This window comes from Triticum urartu, chromosome 2 (assembly GCF_003073215.2).
Source record: "Triticum urartu cultivar G1812 chromosome 2, Tu2.1, whole genome shotgun sequence".
Classification (NCBI taxonomy): domain Eukaryota; kingdom Viridiplantae; phylum Streptophyta; class Magnoliopsida; order Poales; family Poaceae; genus Triticum; species Triticum urartu.
Window position 1 is genome coordinate 166,053,594 of NC_053023.1, and position 18,693 is coordinate 166,072,286.

Sequence of the window (18,693 nt, forward strand, 5' to 3'; positions counted from 1 at the left end):
ACCTAGCTACAAAACACTTACTAAAATTGCCATAGAACAACAAAATGCTATGGAACACATTCAAAAGTTTCTAGACAAAAGCGATGACATGTTGGACGCAGAAATGACTCAAACTTAGTCCTTAATTGAAGACATTAAAAATCTTCATGTTAAGTATGAAACTTGAATGTCGTCATGAAACACTCTCAACTACTCATGAGAAGCTTTCCTATGATTATCTTCGAAGGGAGCAAGAACTTGAGAACCTGAGAGTGTCTCATGAAGATCTTCAAAAAGAGAATGAGTCACTTCACGCTCAACAGATCAGTACCGCTCAGGAAGACTTTGAGCCACCATGTTTGAAATGTGCTGAGCGTGATAATGTTGTCTTTGTTGCTTAATGTTCTACTGCTACTACTGTTGCTATATCTTCAATTGCTGATGTGGAAACTAACCCCTCTTCTGAGGATACCGGTACTATTGCTGATGAGAATGCTAGGTTGAAGACATTGCTTGAAACAGGGATGTACAAAAGCCTCAAAGGGCATCAGACTCTTTGTGATGTCATCAAGAAACAGATTCTGAACCAAAACCCTAGGAAAGAGGGTGTTGGGGTCAAGAGGAAAATGAACGTTGATGGTTCATTCTAGAAGCCTGAGCACTACCCCACAACCACATGGGTTGCTGCAAAGGGACCTTTAGTGGATCCATCAACCTTATTTGGCTTCACTTGTGCTAACCCGATAATCATTGTTGAATCCTTTGATGCAAACTATAAACTGTTTAAGAATCAGAATGTTCAAGTGTTTGCCAGGTATATTGGTACTAACTACAGGAATGTTCAAGTGTCTTTACTTTCTGAACTTTGGATATGTAATAATGTTGGTTCAGACCTTAATGTGGCTTTTGGACATATGGCATTGTGTGCTGTGTGGTTTGGGGACCTGTTTATGATCTTTATCTATGAATTCTCAATGTAAAAGCTAGAATGTCCTGTGCTGGAATGTCAGGGGTTTAAACTCTGAAACTAGGCAAAGAGCTATCAGGCAAAAGATCAATGAGAGTCACTGTGCAATTGCATGTTTGCAGGAAACTAAATGTGCTTCTTTTGACTCCAGATCAGTTAAAAGTTTTTGTCCTAAAAGATTTGACAGTTTTGCTTTTGCTCCTTCTTTGGGGGCCTCTGGTGGAATCATAGTTGTTTGGAACTCCTCTGTTTTTGAGGGGACCTTATTGGAAATCCAGCAATTTGCAGTAGTGATTGAGTTTGTTCCAGACAAAATAATGAGAGGTGGACTCTTGTTGTTGTTTATGGTCCTTGTCAGGGGGAAGCTAGGGATAATTTTGTTACTTGGTTATACCACCTGAATATTCCAGTGGATGAAAATTGGCTGCTCCTGGGGGATTTCAATTTTCTGCGCTCGCTGGATAACAGAAATTTCCCTGAAGGGGACCTGAATGACATGTTTATCTTCAATGAGATTATAGGGCACTTGGGCCTTTTGGAATTGCCCATCAAAGGCAGATCATACACTTGGTCTAATATGCAGGATAATCCCCTCCTTGAGCAGCTAGATTGGTTTTTCACTTCTGTTGATTGGATATCTGACTATCCCATGACTAAGGTGACGCCCCTCGCAAAAACTGCATCTGACCATGTGCCATGTGTGGTTTCAATCAAAACTTCTATTCCCAAGTCTAACATTTTTAGATTTGAGAACTATTGGTTAGAGCTCAAGGGTTTTATGGACTGTGTTGACTCTTCATGGCAAAGAACTTCTAGAAAGGGACATATCACAGCTAGAATAGCTGACAAGTTCAAATCCCTGCGAATGTGTCTCAAAAGATGGCAGATGAACATCTCCAAACTGAAGATGCTTGTCTGTAAATGTAATAAGGTTATTCTGTTACTAGATGAACTTGAGGAGCTCAGACCATTGTACAGGCATGAATCTAATTTTCGAAGAGTGGTTAAGAATCATGTGGAAAAGTTGCTTCACCTTCAATGGCTTTATTGGAAAAAGAGATGTACTATTAGATATATAAAAGTGGGTGGAGAAAACACTAAGTTCTTTCATGCTATGGCTACTGAGAGGCATAGAAGGAATTATATTGCTAGCTTAAAACTACCTGATGGCACTGTGGTATCTGACCACTCTCAAATGGAGGGTATTATATGGAATTGTTTTAAAAATAGAATGGGCTCTTCAAGGGGTATCCACATGGGCTTTGATCTCTCCTCTTTAATTGTTCCAGTGGAGGGTTTGGATGTTCTCACTAAGCCTTTTGAGAAAGACGAAATGGACACGATTGTCAAACATATCCCAGTTGATAAAGCCCCAGGTCCAGATGGTTTTAATGGTCTTTTCTTCAAAAGGTGCTGGCACATTATCTCTCCAGATTTTTATGAACTGGCACAGGCTTTTTATGATGGTACTGCTCATCTAGAGAACATCAATGATTCATATATCACTTTGGTGCCTAAGAAACATTCACCTGAGGAGGTGGGGGACTTCAGACCTATTTCTTTAACAGGAATGGGTCTTAAGTTCCTTTCCAAAATGGCAGCCAATAGGTTCCAAGAGGTAATAACGCAGTGTATCCACAAGAACCAGTATGGGTTTATAAAAAGCAGAACTATTCAGGACTGTATTGGATGGACTTTTTAGTATTTACACTAGTGTCATCAGTCCAAGAGGCCAATTGTCATACTTAAATTGGATTTTGAGAAGGCCTTTGATTCTCTTGAGCATGAGGCAATTGTCCAAATCTTGAGATATAAGGGTTTCAATGAAAAGTGGATTATTTGGATGAAACAGCTTTTGTCTATAGGTACCTCATCTGTTCTGCTGAATGGTGTTCCTGGTAGGAAATTCATATGCAAAAAGGGTGTTAGGCAGGGAGATCCAGTCTCTCCCCTGCTCTTTGTCTTAGCAGCTGACCTATTGCAGACTGTAATTAATGACATGTTCAGAAGGGGCATACTTCATCTCCCAATACCTTGTCATGACCGGGACTATCCTGTGATTCAGTATGCTGATGATACCTTGATTATCTTGCCGGCTGACAAGGTACAGTTAATTGCTTTGAAGGACATGTTGAAGGTCTTCTCTGTGTCTACTAGGCTTGATGTGAATTATCATAAATCCTTTATCATTCCCATCAATGTGGACACTGCTGTCATGACAGATTTAGCTGCTGCTTTTGGATGTCAAATTGGGAAAATGCCTTTCACATACCTTGGACTGCCAGTAGGTACTACTAGGCCTAAAATGGTGGACTTCATGCCTCTGGTGGACTGCATGGAGAGAAGAATGACAGCTAGCTCCTCTTTTTTAAATCAGGGGGAGAGATTACAGTTTCTGAACTCTGCATTGTCTTCTATGCCTATCTTCTTTCTTTGTAGTTTGGCTGTCCCTGCTGGCATTCTAAAGCAATTGGAGAGAATTCAGAGACAATGCCTCTGGAGGAAAAATAGGGGTGAACCTGCTCCTTCTCTGGCTGCTTGGGACCTTATTTGCAGGCCAAAAAACAAGGGAGGCCTTGGTATTCTCAACCTGGGTGTTCAGAATGTGGCGCTACTGCTCAAACATGCCAATAACTTCCTCAATAAAAAGGATATACCTTGGGTGTCCTTAATTTGGGACTCTTACTATCATGGCAGAGTACCCCAAGGAACTTCTGATTGTGGCTCCTTCTGGTGGAAGGATATATGCAAGGTCTTGCAAAACTTTAGGGACTGTGCTTGGGTTCAGATAAATGAAGGAGACACTGCACTCATGTGGTCAGACACTTGGAAGCTTGATGATCAGGACTCTAAGCTTCAATTCAGATTTCCTAGGCTCTTTTCATATGTTAAAGATCCTTAGATTTCTGTTAAGGATTTCCTGGACTCTCAGGACATGTATCACCACTTCCATCTTCCTTTGTCTAGCCAGGCCTTTGATGAGCTGATTATTCTTCAATCTCTGTTGGAAAGCCATGATAGAGTCACTGGGTCCAAAGATATTTGGCTTTGGAATGGCACTGCCAAGGGATACTCTCCGAAGCTTTTTTACTCCCATGTGTTTGTGTCACAATCTTTCAACCCCCTGACAGCTTGGATCTGGAAGCCCTCTTGCACTATGAAAATAAAGGTTTTTGCTTGGATGCTCATTATGGATAGGCTGAATACCAAAGATATGGTGAAACGGAGGCATTGGCATTTGGAGGATGGAGTAAACTGTGTTCTCTGCCCTTTGCAGACGAGGGAAACAAGAGATCATCTGTTCTTCAATTGCAATTTTAGTGTCAGGGTTTGGAACTATTTGCAAATTGATTGGTCATCAGGTGACTCGATGAAGGAGCTGGTCATCAATGCAAACAGGAGTTTTAGGAAACCTTTCTTCACTGAAGTGGTCTTTATAGCTTGCTGGAATATATGGATTGTCAGAAATGCTAAGGTCATTAGGCATGAGAGAGCTGGTTTTAATAAATGGATAACAACTTTTCTTCATGATATTGCTCTAATGCAATATAGGATTAAGCTTGCTTATAAGGATGATCTCCTTAAATGGATCTCTTTTCTTCCACCTTGAGCCTGTTTGTTGTTTTCCCTTCTTTATTTAGATTAGCTTGATTACCCCTTGTAATCCCCCTTGTACTTGTACTTGTCTTGCCTTTTAATAAAGTTTTGATATGCTGTGGGGGTTTTTCCCTACAGTCCCCAATCAAAAAAAAACTACAGGAATGGGCCACCTCTGAAGAAGATCTGGGTTCCCAAAAGTTGTCTTGAGAAGCTTCCTGTGAATGTCATCATGACCCCACCTAGGAAGAAGACAAACCCCAGACCAAAGGCTTCATATGGTCCAAAGGCTTCATACAGAAAGTGGACTCATCAGAGTCACCCTAACGCCAATATTTTGCAGGGAAACCAAACTCAGACATATGAATATGAGTGTGTTTCATCAAACCACTATCTTCATAAGCCCAAGAACTATTATGCTTATTCTTATGTGTATTATTCACCTCCTGCAAGGCTATTTGCTAGGGCTCCAAAGCCTAAATTCTTAGATGCTGCACTTAGACTCATTGCTTCTAAGCCACCCCTTAAGATGTGGGTGGTGAAGAACAATTAACTCTCTTTTGCAGGGAATGGTCTCCAGCCAAAAATCAAAAGCGTCTGATGATTATGCTGGGGACCTAAAACATCTTGCGGGACACAAGATAAAATGCCAAAATGGTCTTACTATGTATTTTTTCCCGGGATTTATTGATAAACATCCTATCTACCCTAACCAGGATCTGAACTTTCATAATATGCTTGTTTGTCAAATGTTTATTCTTCACACTTCTCTTGGTGAAGCCTATCCCCCAACTGCACTGTAGGGTACGACACCGAAGGCTTCAGAGTGGATCATAGATAATGGATGCACTAACCACATGACTGGTGATCGAAGTCTTCTTATGGATTCAACCCTATGTCCATATGACAAGAGTCACATCACATTTGCTGACACTGGTAAAAGCAAAGTATTGGGCCTAGGTAGAGTTGCAATCTCAAGGGATCAACACATGGAGAGAGTCAAGCTTGTTGAATCCCTTGGTTTCAACTTAATGTCTGTCTCAATGCTTTGTGACCTGAACATGATTGTGATATTTGGAAAATATCGTGGCCTTGTGCTTATGGAATCTGAAAAATCTCTAGTCTTCGAAGGATATTGAAAGGACGATATGTATATGGTAGATTTTTTCCATAGGACCACACCTAGCCATATGTCTTCTAGGGAAAGCTTCAGAGTGCTGGCTCTGGCATCACAGGCTAGGACATGCTAGAATGAGGAACCTATACACTCTCGCGAAGATGAAGCATGTCATAGGCATCGAGGGCGTCAAGTTCAGTAAGGATCATTTGTGCGGTGCCTGCAAAGCTAGAAAGATGGCTAGGGACAAGCATCCCTCGAAGACAATCATGACGACGACACGTCCCTTTGAGCTACTTCACATGGACTTATTTGGCCCTACTCACTACTCTACTGAAAGTGATAGTTATCGACTAGAGGGGGGTGAATAGGTGAATTTTATGAAAGTCTTCAAAACACGCGGGCTTTGAAGACAAACAGTAGAAATGATCCTATTGATGTGCAGTGGAAGGTAGACTACACTAGGCAAGCCATAGCCAAGTAAGAAATGAAGTGAAAGCATGAAGACCATCAGCAGCTAGGCAGTATGGATCAGGATGGAAGATAGTATAAAGCCAAACTGTAAACATTCTTCACTCAATGAATTCAATCAGATCATACAGGCAAGCAATGACTTCACGAAGACAAACTTTAAAGTAAAGGGAAGTGAAGGATAGAACTAGTAGCTTGGTGAAGACAAGGATTTGGTAGACCAGTTCCAGTTGCTGTGACAACCGTGCATCTGGTTAGGGAGGCTGAGATTCAACTCAGAAGACCGCGTCTTCACCTTATTCCCCTTGAGCTAAGGACACACAGTCCTCGCCCAATCACTCTGGTAAGTATTCAAGGTAGACTTCCAAACCTTCACAGACTTCATTCAGCGGCGATCCATGATGACTCTTGGATGCTCAGAACACGACGCCTAACCGGATGGAGGATTCACAGTCCTCAAGTGTAACAAGTGTTCAGATCACGCGGATGGAAAGACTTCAGTTATGCCTAACACTCTTTGGCTCTAGGTGTTTAGGGCTTTGTCCTTGCAAGGATCTCTCTCTCAAATGCTTCGGAGGTGGGTTGCTCTCAAATGACAAAAGTCGTGCACTAACTCTGAGCAACCACCAATTTAGGGTGTAGGGGTGGGCTATTTATAGTGAGGAGGCAACCCGACCTGATTTGTCCAAAATGACCCTGGGTCACTAAGGAACTAACATGTGTCCATCGGTAAGATTTCAAACAAACGAGACAGCTTGACTTGGGCTACAAGTAAAGCTGACTCATCCAGCTCTGGATAAGATTTGCTCTAATTGTCTTTGCTCGAAGACATAGGATTTGGTTGAGCATCACATCAGTCACTCTGACTTTGTTCACTTGGAATCCACTTAATAGTATGGTGGTTCCTATGACTCAACAAAGAAGAAAAGGAAACTATCAAACAACTATGTCTTCGCACTCCATAGTCTTCATTTGAAGGTCTTCTCATGTCATAATCTTCACTGTGAATATCTTCATAGACCACCATTGTCTTCAATGTCTTCGCACATTTTTATGGGTCATCTCTGGCAGGTAAACCGAATCAATATGGGACTACTACCTGTGTTATCCTGCAATTCTCACAAACACATTAGTCCCTCAACCAAGTTTGTCGTCAATACTCCAAAAGCAACTAGGGGTGGCACTAGATGCACTTACAATCTCCCCCTTTTTGGTGATTGATTACAAACAGGTTGAAGTTTTCAACGAGGATAAAAGTATGTGAAAGTTAAGGATTAAGGCATTGTCTTCATAAGTAGCAAAAGGCTCCCCCTGAAGATGTGCATATAAGTAGTTTTCTTTTGAATGCAAATGCACATGGCAGGTTTTACTTTGCGGAGATCCTCTTCGACTTATGAAGACAATTCATCATGCATATAAAGATATAACGAAGATAATGACATGCATAATGAAAAATGGACGTCTGCGGAATGGCTTCATGCGGAAGTTATCATCGCATCACAAGGTAGCAAAACAAGTAGCAGACGACCATCGAGTTTAAGTGTTACAACTCAAAGAACCAAATGTTTAAAAAATGAGAGTTGTAAAGACTTAGAAAAATAAAGCAACCACCCATAAGGACCCGCTTGAAGACTATCAACTCGTAAGCTTCTCCCCCTTTTGTCAGTAAGGACCAAAAAGGTTTGAAGACATAGAGTATCTACTTGTTCCCATCAGGAGTAGATGAAGGAGCAAGGTCGATGTTGGAGTTCGGTGGTGCAGATGGGCGTGATGCAGTGTCAAGATGTAGTGTAGTCATGGTCGGTGAAGTGGCGTTGTCTTCTTCATTGATGACTGTCGCAACAACAGTTGCAACCAAAGATGAATGCTCAGAATCTTCAATTGAGGGAGTGCGGTGCCAGCTTGGATTTCATGGAGGCCTGGAATCAAACTTGAAGCCCTCAACGAAGCCATCTTCGCGAAGATCGTCTTCATGACATAGTAGTGTGAGACTCTTCTAGGACCGCCGACAGGCTTCATGGGCAATGAACGATTTCTCGGTGGCCAAGTTTCGAATGAGATTGACATCCACCAAGATACTCTGCATCTAATGCTTTAGCTAGTCATGATGCTTATCCTGTTTCTGGTGCAGGGCCACAAGAAGCTCTCGGTCATTGAGGACATGGGAACGCTTTTGAGGCCTTTGGGAAGCCGTACTTGATGTGGCTTCAGCGTTGGCACGATGTGGCACTCTCATATTCCCAGCAAGAGGATAAGTAAGAGTTGCAACATTGGGAACAAGAATTCCCTCCATTGGTTGCAAAGAAGCTATGGTGTTCAACATTCTGAAGATGTATAGGCTGCTTGGTAGGCTCAGGGTAGATGTCTTCAATGGACAAATCAACCTCAGGCAGAATGACAAGATGGTTGCGCGCTGAGGGCTAATAGTCAATAGTAGAATGGAGCTTGATCAGGCGCATCACCCATGGAGCATAAAACTTGAGGCCAAACAGATCAATCCCTGATGTAGCAAGTTGTTTGATGAAGAAGTCCTGGGTATTGAATCAGATGCCATGGATGATATAGAATACCAAAGTCTTCATGGCTCCTTCTAGTTTGGCTTCAGAAGAGTGTCCCTTGATTGGCCAGAGAGTATGCCTCAGAATATGATAAACAGTGCGGGGCAAGTACTCAAGGTCCTTTATGAAGAACTCTTTGGGGTATTCAGCATCCGGAGGCAATGGCTTCATCATACTAAGCATCTTACTCATATTTGGCTCGGGCCTCTGGAAGATACTCTATAGTTCATCGCGATGACGCCGACAACCAGGCTCGTAGAACTCGCTTGGAGTGGGCAGGGAAGTAAGCTCGATGATGTCATGAGCTTTGGCTTCATGATACACATCACCTGACATCCACTCAAGAATCCATGTATTCGGATCTCTGTTGTAGCGATGAATATGAAGTGTAGCATAGAACTGCAGCAGAAGCTCTTCATTCCAGTGCTCTTTTTCTATCACAAAAGGTAGAAGACCAGCATCGCTAAAGTAGTCAAGTGCTTCTTCAAGATAGGGCAGACCAGCAATAGCTTCACAGTCAAGACGCATGTGTGGAAAGATCCGATCTTGATTATATAGAATGCAGGAGTAATAGCTGTGCTGCTGATGACTCCAGAAGCGATCGGAAGAGATCTTTGCTTCGAGTATGGATTCTTGGCACTGTCAAAGAAGGTGTTGTGGGCTCTGAAGCTATGCACGTTGAAAGAACCCATTGTAGTGGCAGCACCTGGAAGCCATGGCAGCCATGGCTTGGGCTTCTGAACTTGTGATCTCTGTGATACGTCTCCAACGTATCTATAATTTTTGATTGATCCATGCTATTATATTATCTGTTTTTGATGTTTATGGGCTTTATTAAACACTTTTATATTATTTTTGGGAATAACCTATTAACCCAGAGCCCATTGACAGTGCTAGTTTATGTTTTTCCCTTGTTTTAGTGTTTCGCAGAAAAGGAATATCAAACGGAGTCCAAACGGAATGAAACCTTCGGGAGCCTGATTTTTGGAACGAACGTGATCCAGGAGACTTGGAGTTGAACTCAAGGAGGCTTCAAGGTGGCCACGAGGTAGGGAGGCGCGCCTGCCCCCCTGGGCATGCCCCCCACCCTCGTGGGCCCCTCGTGGCTCCCCTGACCGACTTCTTTCGCCTATATATATATATATCAATATACCCTAAAAACATCGGCGAACATAATAGATCGGGAGTTCCGCCGCCAGATGCCTCCGTAGCCACCGAAAACCAATCCAGACCCGTTCTGGCACCCTGCCAGAGGGGGGAATCCCTCTCCGATGGCCATCTTCATCATCCCAGCGCTCTGCATGACGAGGAGGGAGTAGTCCACCCTCGGGGCTGAGGGTATGTACTAGTAGCTATGTGTTTGATCTCTCCCTCTCTCTCTTGTGTTCTTGAGTCGGCACGATCTTGATGTATCGCGAGCTTTGCTATTATATTTGGACCTTATGATGTTTCTCCCCCTCTACTCTCTTGTGATTAATTGAGTTTTCCCTTTGAAGTTGTCTCATCGGATTGAGTCTTTAAGGATTTGAGAACACTTGATGTATGTCTTGCACGTGCTTATCTGTGGTGATAATGGGATATCATTTGATCCACTTGATATATGTTTTGGTGATCAACTTGCGAGTTCCGTGACCTCATGAACTTATGCATAGGGGTTGGCACACGTTTTCGTCTCGACTCTCCGGTAGAAACTTTGGGGCACTCTTTGAAGTTATTTGTGTTGGTTAAATAGATGAATCTGAGATTGTGTGATGCATATGGTATTATCATACCCACGGATACTTGAGGTGACATTGGAGTATCTAGGTGACATTAGGGTTTTGGTTGATTTGCGTCTTAAGGTGTTATTCTACTACGAACTCTAGGGTTGTTTGTAACACTTATAGGAATAGCCCAACGGATTGATTGGAAAGAATAACTTTGAGGTGGTTTCGTACCCTACCATAATCTCTTCGTTTGTTCTCCTCTATTAGTGACTTTGGAGTGACTCTTTGTTGCATGTTGAGGGATAGTTATATGATCCAATTATGTTATTATTGTTGAGAGAACTTGAACTAGTGAAAGTATGAACCCTAGGCCTTGTTTCAACACATTGCAATACCGTTTGTGCTCACTTTTATCATTAGTTACCTTGCTTTTTTTTATACTTTTCAGATTACAAAAATCTATATCTACCATCCATATTGCACTTGTATCAGCATCTCTTCGCCGAACTAGTGCACCTATACAATTTACCATTGTATTGGGTGTGTTGGGGACATAAGAGACTCTTGGTTATTTGGTTGCAGGGTTGTTTGAGAGAGACCATCTTCATCCTACGCCTCCCACGGATTGATAAACCTTATGTCATCCACTTGAGGGAAATTTGCTACTGCCCTACAAACCTCTGCACTTCGAGGCCCAACAACGTCTACAAGAAGAAGGTTATGTAGTAGACATCACTCTACTCCACATGATAGTCATATTGCGGTCTGGGAGCAGAGGGTGGAACCATGACAGGCCATCTAACTGTGACAAGCTGACCATGATCATAGGCCTATTCAATGGTGTGAGGCCTTGGAGGAACATTGGCTTCAGCTTCCACATTCACTTCGGGCTCCTCGTGAGCTTCAGGCACCACATTGTCTTCAGCCATGACAGTGTCATTGGCTTCAGCATTGTTGTTTGTGACATCCCCAATGTTTTCAACCTCCGTTTGTTCAATAACAGGAGGGCTGGGCACAGTAACATTCTCCTCGAGAATGACTGGATCAACACCAGGGGGTGTGGCAACTCTTTCTTCTTCCCTTTCTCCTTGATCTTCATCGGCTGATGCAGCCGACATGTCTTCAGCAGCCTTAGCTTGATACTCGGAGACATTTGCGATAGAGGTTGCTTCAGGAAACACTTCATGTGCTACTGAGCTTCGGTGCACTTCCCCTTCTGGAATGCTCGACATGGTGACCTGTGGCCTGGGGCCTTTGCGAATCCTGCGGAAAGCCGGCGAAGCCTGTGGTGATGGAGTGGTCTATACCATGTAGTTATCGTCGTCAAGCACCGGAGTGGTGACTTGAGGTGGTGGAGTTCTGGGTGTCTCATCATGTACTGGGGTGTCTTGCTGAGGGCGCTCGGCCCATGAATCATCCTAAGCAATTGGCGTTAATGGAAGACCAATGTTGATAAGTTCATTGTTCATAAGAACAGGCGATGAAACCGATTGGTGCTCGAGTTGAGGAAGGACTGCATCATCTTCAACATTGTCATCATAACCAATGTCTTCAGTTGTGATGGGGTCAACAGCTGGAACTTCTTCATCTTCAGGAGCCTCTGTGGAAGCAGGCTCGTGGATCACAAGGCGACGTTCTTGGTTGGTGGAGGCTGGACGGGGAATAAAAATGGGCTCAACAACAAGGGGCTCAGAGGCCGCAACACGCTCTTTCTTTGAAGACTTTGTCTTCAATTTTTTCTTGGATCACTACAAAAAAATACACTTCCGTGATGATACGTGTTTGTCACAGTTGGTCACGTTTTTTGTCATATATGTATATCCATGACAAATTTATAACAGAATTAAGATAGTCATACATGTGCTGTCGTAGAAGTGTTCCATGACATTACCAAAATTATCATCACGGGAGTGTCCACTTCCATGACAATAAACTGTGCGTCATAGAAGTGCTTTCATCAAGGGTGACCAACATGTGGCATCCACCGTAATGGGACGCCGTTAAGCTATCGGGTCCGGTTTTAGATCCGATAACCCATTAACAGTCCGGAACAATGGGAATTTTCCACGTGTAAAATTCTCATTGGCCGGAATAAACACGTGTCGTCACGTGGGTTTAACATTCGGACAGATGTCATGCACTCATTGGACAGGAGGCGCCTACGATACATCGACACATGGCACGGCCCAACAGAGGCCCATTCCAGTGAAAAGCCGGCCCAGCTAAAGGCCCACAATGTTTTTTCAGACACTAGTGGGCTGGCCCATTAACAGCCTGCCATGTTTTGGGCCAAATTGAGGCCCATACCAGATCAAGCCCGTTCACCGCCTGCCGTGTTTTGGGCCAAATTACGGCCCATATCGGATCAGGCACGTTCGCAGCCTGCTGTGTTTTGGGCCAAATTACGGCCCATATCGGATCAGGCCCGTTAACAGGCCACTGTTCTTTTGGGCCCATACTAAGACATGTTTATATTTCAGCCTGTTAAATGCCCGTTTACTAGTTCGGCCCGATAATAGTTTCGTCCTGTTAGCAGCCCATGGTGCATCTGGGACATTGTCGGCCCGGTTTAACTTTAGGCCATTTAACGGCCCATGCAGAAACTGGGCTATTTCTTGTCCGAAGTAACTTTAGGCCTCTTAACGGCCCGTAGACTTCATGGATAAATATCAGCCCAACTGGCCTATCGGCCTGTTAATGGCCCGTGTAAAAGTTGGGCCTAATTACAGCCCGCGTTGAATCCGGCCTGCTTACAGCCCATCTGATAATGGCCCATGACACTTTTAGGCCTATGGCCCATGTATATATCGTCCTGCTTAAAGCCCATAATTTTATTGGGCCAAACAGGCCCGAGATATATTTTGGCATGTTAACTGCTCGTCCTATTTGGGCCCAACATGAGCCTTAGGCAGTTTCGGCCTATATTGGCCCATGAATTTTTCGGCTCAACGCTAGCCCAATCTAGGTTTTAGCCTGTTAAAAGCCCATGGTATTCTCTAGCCCAGCTGGACAGAACTTTACTCGGCCTGTTAAAGGCGGAAAACAACTATAGGTTTAGACCTGCTAATGGCCCAAGATTATTATAGGCCCATGTTTTGGCACATATGAGTAATGGGCCGGCCTGGAGACCGACAACACTGAGATTCACTGTACCTTCCAGCCTAAATTACAGTATACCGACCAAGAATAAACCTGTACTGTACAACAAAGAAATTACAACATATTACATCCCCTCAGCATCAAAGTTCGCCGCCAGTGATAACAAAGGGCAACCAGACATCAGATTACATAAACCGGGCATGTCACCACCAGTGGAAGTTAACAGGCGGACAAAATAATAGACAGAACCGACAGCACTTCAACACAGTTCAAGAAAGGTTAGCCCGACCGAGGAGCTGCAGCGCAAGCAACTTAGCAACCTGATGAGACTGCGCTTCTTTGGCACTCATATCCACCAACTTAAGCTGCATAGCATCAATAAACGTCCTGTACTCATGGTTAATCTTGCATATAAATTGGAGTTCCAGTCGTATTTGAGCAGAAGTATGTATTTCTGCTTGAATTTTAGACTGAAAAAGTCGAACAGATTCAGTCGGCGACTTCATCGAGCTTGTGTCACTGAGTAAGTTTGACACTACATCAAGATGTTACTTCATGGTTGCATCCCTACCCTCAATATGTGTTGCCTTCTCCTCTGGAATATGTGTTAGATGGACAAACAATGGGTTCGTCTCACTATCATTGTGACAGTTCTTCCTAGCAACAGTGTTGTCACCCTGAAAGAGAAACAAGTAGGTAGATAATAGGTTTTGCATGTATAAGCATCAACACTATCAATTCATCTCATTTCTTTGTCAAAAATAAAGAGACACGGTTTAAAATAGCATTAACATAATAGGCATTGTTCATAGTTAAGACGGCAGGAAATGGCATTGTGCAGGAGCGGCCAGCTTCACCAGCCCACTGGATTACAGATCAAGAACACAAGCATAGATGTAGTTCTAAACAACGTATAAGCATGAATGGTGAGTGCACTGTCAATTTATACCATTTCAGACTGGTAAATAAAGAGACACGATTTAAATAACATTAATATAATATGACATTGTTCATAGTTGAGACATAGCAGGATATGACATTGTGCTATCATTGGTAGTCTCACCACACCACTGGATTACAGATCAAGAACACAAGCATACACATAGTGCTAAAGAAGATAACTTGCTATGTTTAGTTTAATTTACATGGTATGAATAAGGAACTAGATTGTACAACTAAAGACTGAAATTGAGAAGGACAAACTTATGTTTATGTACTTCTACTTTATAAACTTTGAACAAGCAATTTGATGCAGACGACAAAAATAAATAGCATTTGCCCTCATAGCTATACAAATATAAACAACGAAGTTCGAAGGCTGGAGGAGGACAAACTTACATTAGTAGTGAAGACAGGCTCTATAAAGGCCTTGTCCATATTGATGGGGGGCAATTCAAGAAGTTTACCGCACACTCTTCTTCAAGAGTATTGCCTTTATACTACATTTTGTTAAGAGTAAATATAGATGTGAAAAATATAGGAACAAACGGCAATTATTTAACTTAAGATGCGGAGTACAAATGTAAATACAACATACAGGTAGAAGGCACTAACAAGAGCAATGCAGAGCTAAACTTCTTCAGTAAAATTGGTTTTATTCAATATTTTGGCAAGAGTAAATGTAGATCTGATGTGTAGAAAAATGGAGGACAGGGGAAAATAAGCTGCAAAGTGTACATGAAGAACTAGCTGACAAATATAAGTATAGTGATGAAGGACAACCGATACTTACAAGAACAATGCAGAACTAAATTTCTTCATAGGCATTGGGTTTATTCTACATTAATTTAAGCATTAATATAGATCTGATAATTTGGAGCGAACAGTGGATAAGCAAGCTATAATGCACAATGATGTCGCATAATCCACCAGGTACGAATGTAAGGACAACGATAGGACAATGCGTACTCACAAGAGCAAAGCAGCGACCAGCATAGTTGCGATATCCTAGGTTTTGCGACGCTGGTTCTATCGCCAATATACGTCGGGTGCTATGTGATTTCTCCGGTAGCACCACCTTTTTCAAGGACTTTGCTTGTACTACTTCAGGTTCTGCAATCGCCCTCTTCCTTTTGGATGTCTGAAACACAAGAACAACATTTGAATGGAAAAACATGGTATGACGACAAATGGAATAGGTGTTGATAATGGATGGGCATGGCATCTTCACATATATCATGAGTAAACTAAGCAGATGGCGGTGCAACGAAGCAAAAGAAATGCAAGACACCTTATGCAAGATATGTACAACCAATAAAACCTTGCCAAATTAGAACATGCACCTTATTGGGTGAACAGGATAGGCCATCTGCCATTGACTCCTTGAGCTCAGAATAGTCATTAGGATTATATTCTGAATACGAATCTATAGGCCGGGAGCATGTGGGTTTCATTGCTTGCACAATGGACCTAAATCTCTTGATGCCAAGTTTTTTACCCAATGAACTGTTCCGCAATATTCTTCTGATGTGCGCATTCTTATATTCATTGAGATTACATACAATATCTGTAAAGCATGAAAACACAAATAGTAGTGAGATTATCTTTGTAATGCAGAGGATATTGTAATATAATAGAGGCTCCCTGTAAACCCTTGTGTGCTATCACTAGATTCTGATGAGAGGGACCATGTGTGCTGTAATATGGTGAGTAGATTAATATAATCTGGCACAACTACACAAAAAATAAGCTCCCTGTTGGGGCCCCCAGATGTAAGGATAGTTGGCAGATGATAGGTTCATAATATACCGTATAGAAAGTTTATTGCCAAACCATGATAACGAGAGCGTAGAGCCAGTAGGCAGGTCGTAGTGTAGATAATAGGGGTAAAACATAACCACCATAAATAAATCAGGAAAGCGGAACTGGGAAAAAATCATAGGGTTTTGCCGCTACTGTTATGCAGCCTATCGATCACCTACAGGCCAGCTCTATTCATCTGAAGGCGCACAACTGTTACTATCAGTTTATTCTATCAAAGACTATGTGGCTCCCACCATTTCTGGGGTATTATGGCAGACCAACTCGAAGTGCGAAATCATTTACCAGAACCGGCCCAGTAGAGGTGTCAACTTCAGATGTCCCTGCTCCCCTTCCTGACAAGGAACATACTATGCTTACTAAAGAAGAACATAAGAGGAACATGTTAAAGAACAAAAGATGAAGCATATTCTGCATGTCTGCATGCAAGTCGCGTGACTTTTGTCATTTGCGTCAGTCGACCATTTCAGGCGGTTGGATGAAGATCCTACGTCTCCTAACCCTTTCTTCCTCATCTCTGATTCTTCCCATATAGAACACCCCACGGGCCGCCAGCCGAACCACCGGCCCCGACCCCCCGCCCTCCCCTGAACCGCCCCCACTGTCTGCATTCCTCCGCCACCCCCACCCCACCCCCGCCCCCACCCGCGTCGAGTTTTCTTCATTCGGCGAGGCCCCACCACCGCCCCCCACAACCACCGTCCCCACACGAGCCCCTTCATTTGCACCAGCGAACTCCGGCGAGCTCTGAAAAATCGACTAACCCAATTTTGAAATTTAGTCTGCTGTCATTTAACTAGTGTGGAATATAAAAGGGGAAAACCATAAGCATTGCGAGTATAGTGTTGAGCGTGCCATGGTGGATATGAAGGTGCAAACCAGACAAAGGAAACATCGCAACCAATGTTTGCTTTCAACTAACAAGTAAGTGATGGACAAGAAAATCAGAGTAAAGCAGTGGCGATCTATTTTCTTGCTGCAATAAATAAGTTGAGCAGATACGGAAGAGTAACGCCTCTGGTGCGGCGCCGTGTATGCATTTGCTGAGAATTTGTCGGTGCTGCGGTAGCGATGGCCGTCGGCAGCGTTGAAGCAGACCTAGGAGGGTAGACGGTGGTGGCGGGGCGTGGTGGACGAGATGGTCGTAGGAGCGGCGCCGGCAAGGTGGACGGCGGCGGGGATGAAGCGAGAGGACGAGATGCAAAGATCCCGATCCGAAGCCGCGGATGAGAGAGGTCGATCTCTTGTAATGGACGACGGCGTCGGGCTATCAGCTCTGGAATGGTGGAGGAGGATGGCGGTGTGTGGGGTGGCGGACGGAGCAGGCTGGGGTGGAGAGGCTGTTTTGGCGCCCACGGAGTACGAATGGGGAAATGGAGGGAGAGAGGAAGGGGGGAACCATGTCTTCAGGGCGCGCTTGTCCCAAATGCGAGGAAATTTACAAACTTAACCCCTGTTTAAAATTTCCTACATCAGAGCAATGTTAGTCGGTTGGGGATAGGACGGTAATCTCGCATACACCGAATATTTGCCGACGAGAGTTTCTTTTTGGCGCCCACCATGTATGAATCGGGGAGGGAGTCAATTTCGGCTGAGGAGACACTGTGTTTTGGCGCCCACCGTGTATGAATCCGGGTGAGAGGCGGTTATGTCACGTTTGAGTGAAATTACAAACCTACCCCTATTGAAACCTATAGAAATCAAGTCGATAGGCTTTGCGTGTTAGGGATAGGCAGTAATTTCCATCTCGCAGATTTTGGTTTCGGGCAGTTACTGTGACTTTCCCCGCTTCGCTCAAATTTTTGCAGAGCAAGAGTGCACGTTTACCATGCCAACTCAATTCGAATCCAGTTTGAATTCTATTTTTGTTCGTCCAGGATCCATTTGCCATTCGAATAAAATTCTATATACATCATTTTTATATATACTTTTGAAAGCACAACACCCTTTATACATGAATATGGTTTACATATGGCATGATCTCAGATTCATAAGGTTGTATTCATCTTAACTTGGATTTCCAAATATTTGAAACCACTTTATGTTGAAATACAATGTATGCATTCCTCGCTAACTGTCTCCAATTAATGTGTGTCTCATGTGATTTTTTTACTTCTCAAACATGTATAATGTGTTTCACACACGCAACATATAGTGTAATCCTGTTTAGACATTATTTGCGTATAAATCATGCATGGTCTCTAATTAAAGAATCTATGGATCAGTAATATTGATAAACTATATAACATTACACATTTCCCCAAATTCAAATGAATATGCATGTTTGATTCACCAATTTGCGTCATGATATTATCGATGTCGTGATCTCTAGTTTAAATATTTGAATCCCCTTTAATCCAGATATTCGTCTCATATAGCTATTACTCATGCTTATATAGGAGTATCTGTCTAGACCTATACGCGTTCATCGTCTCTCAG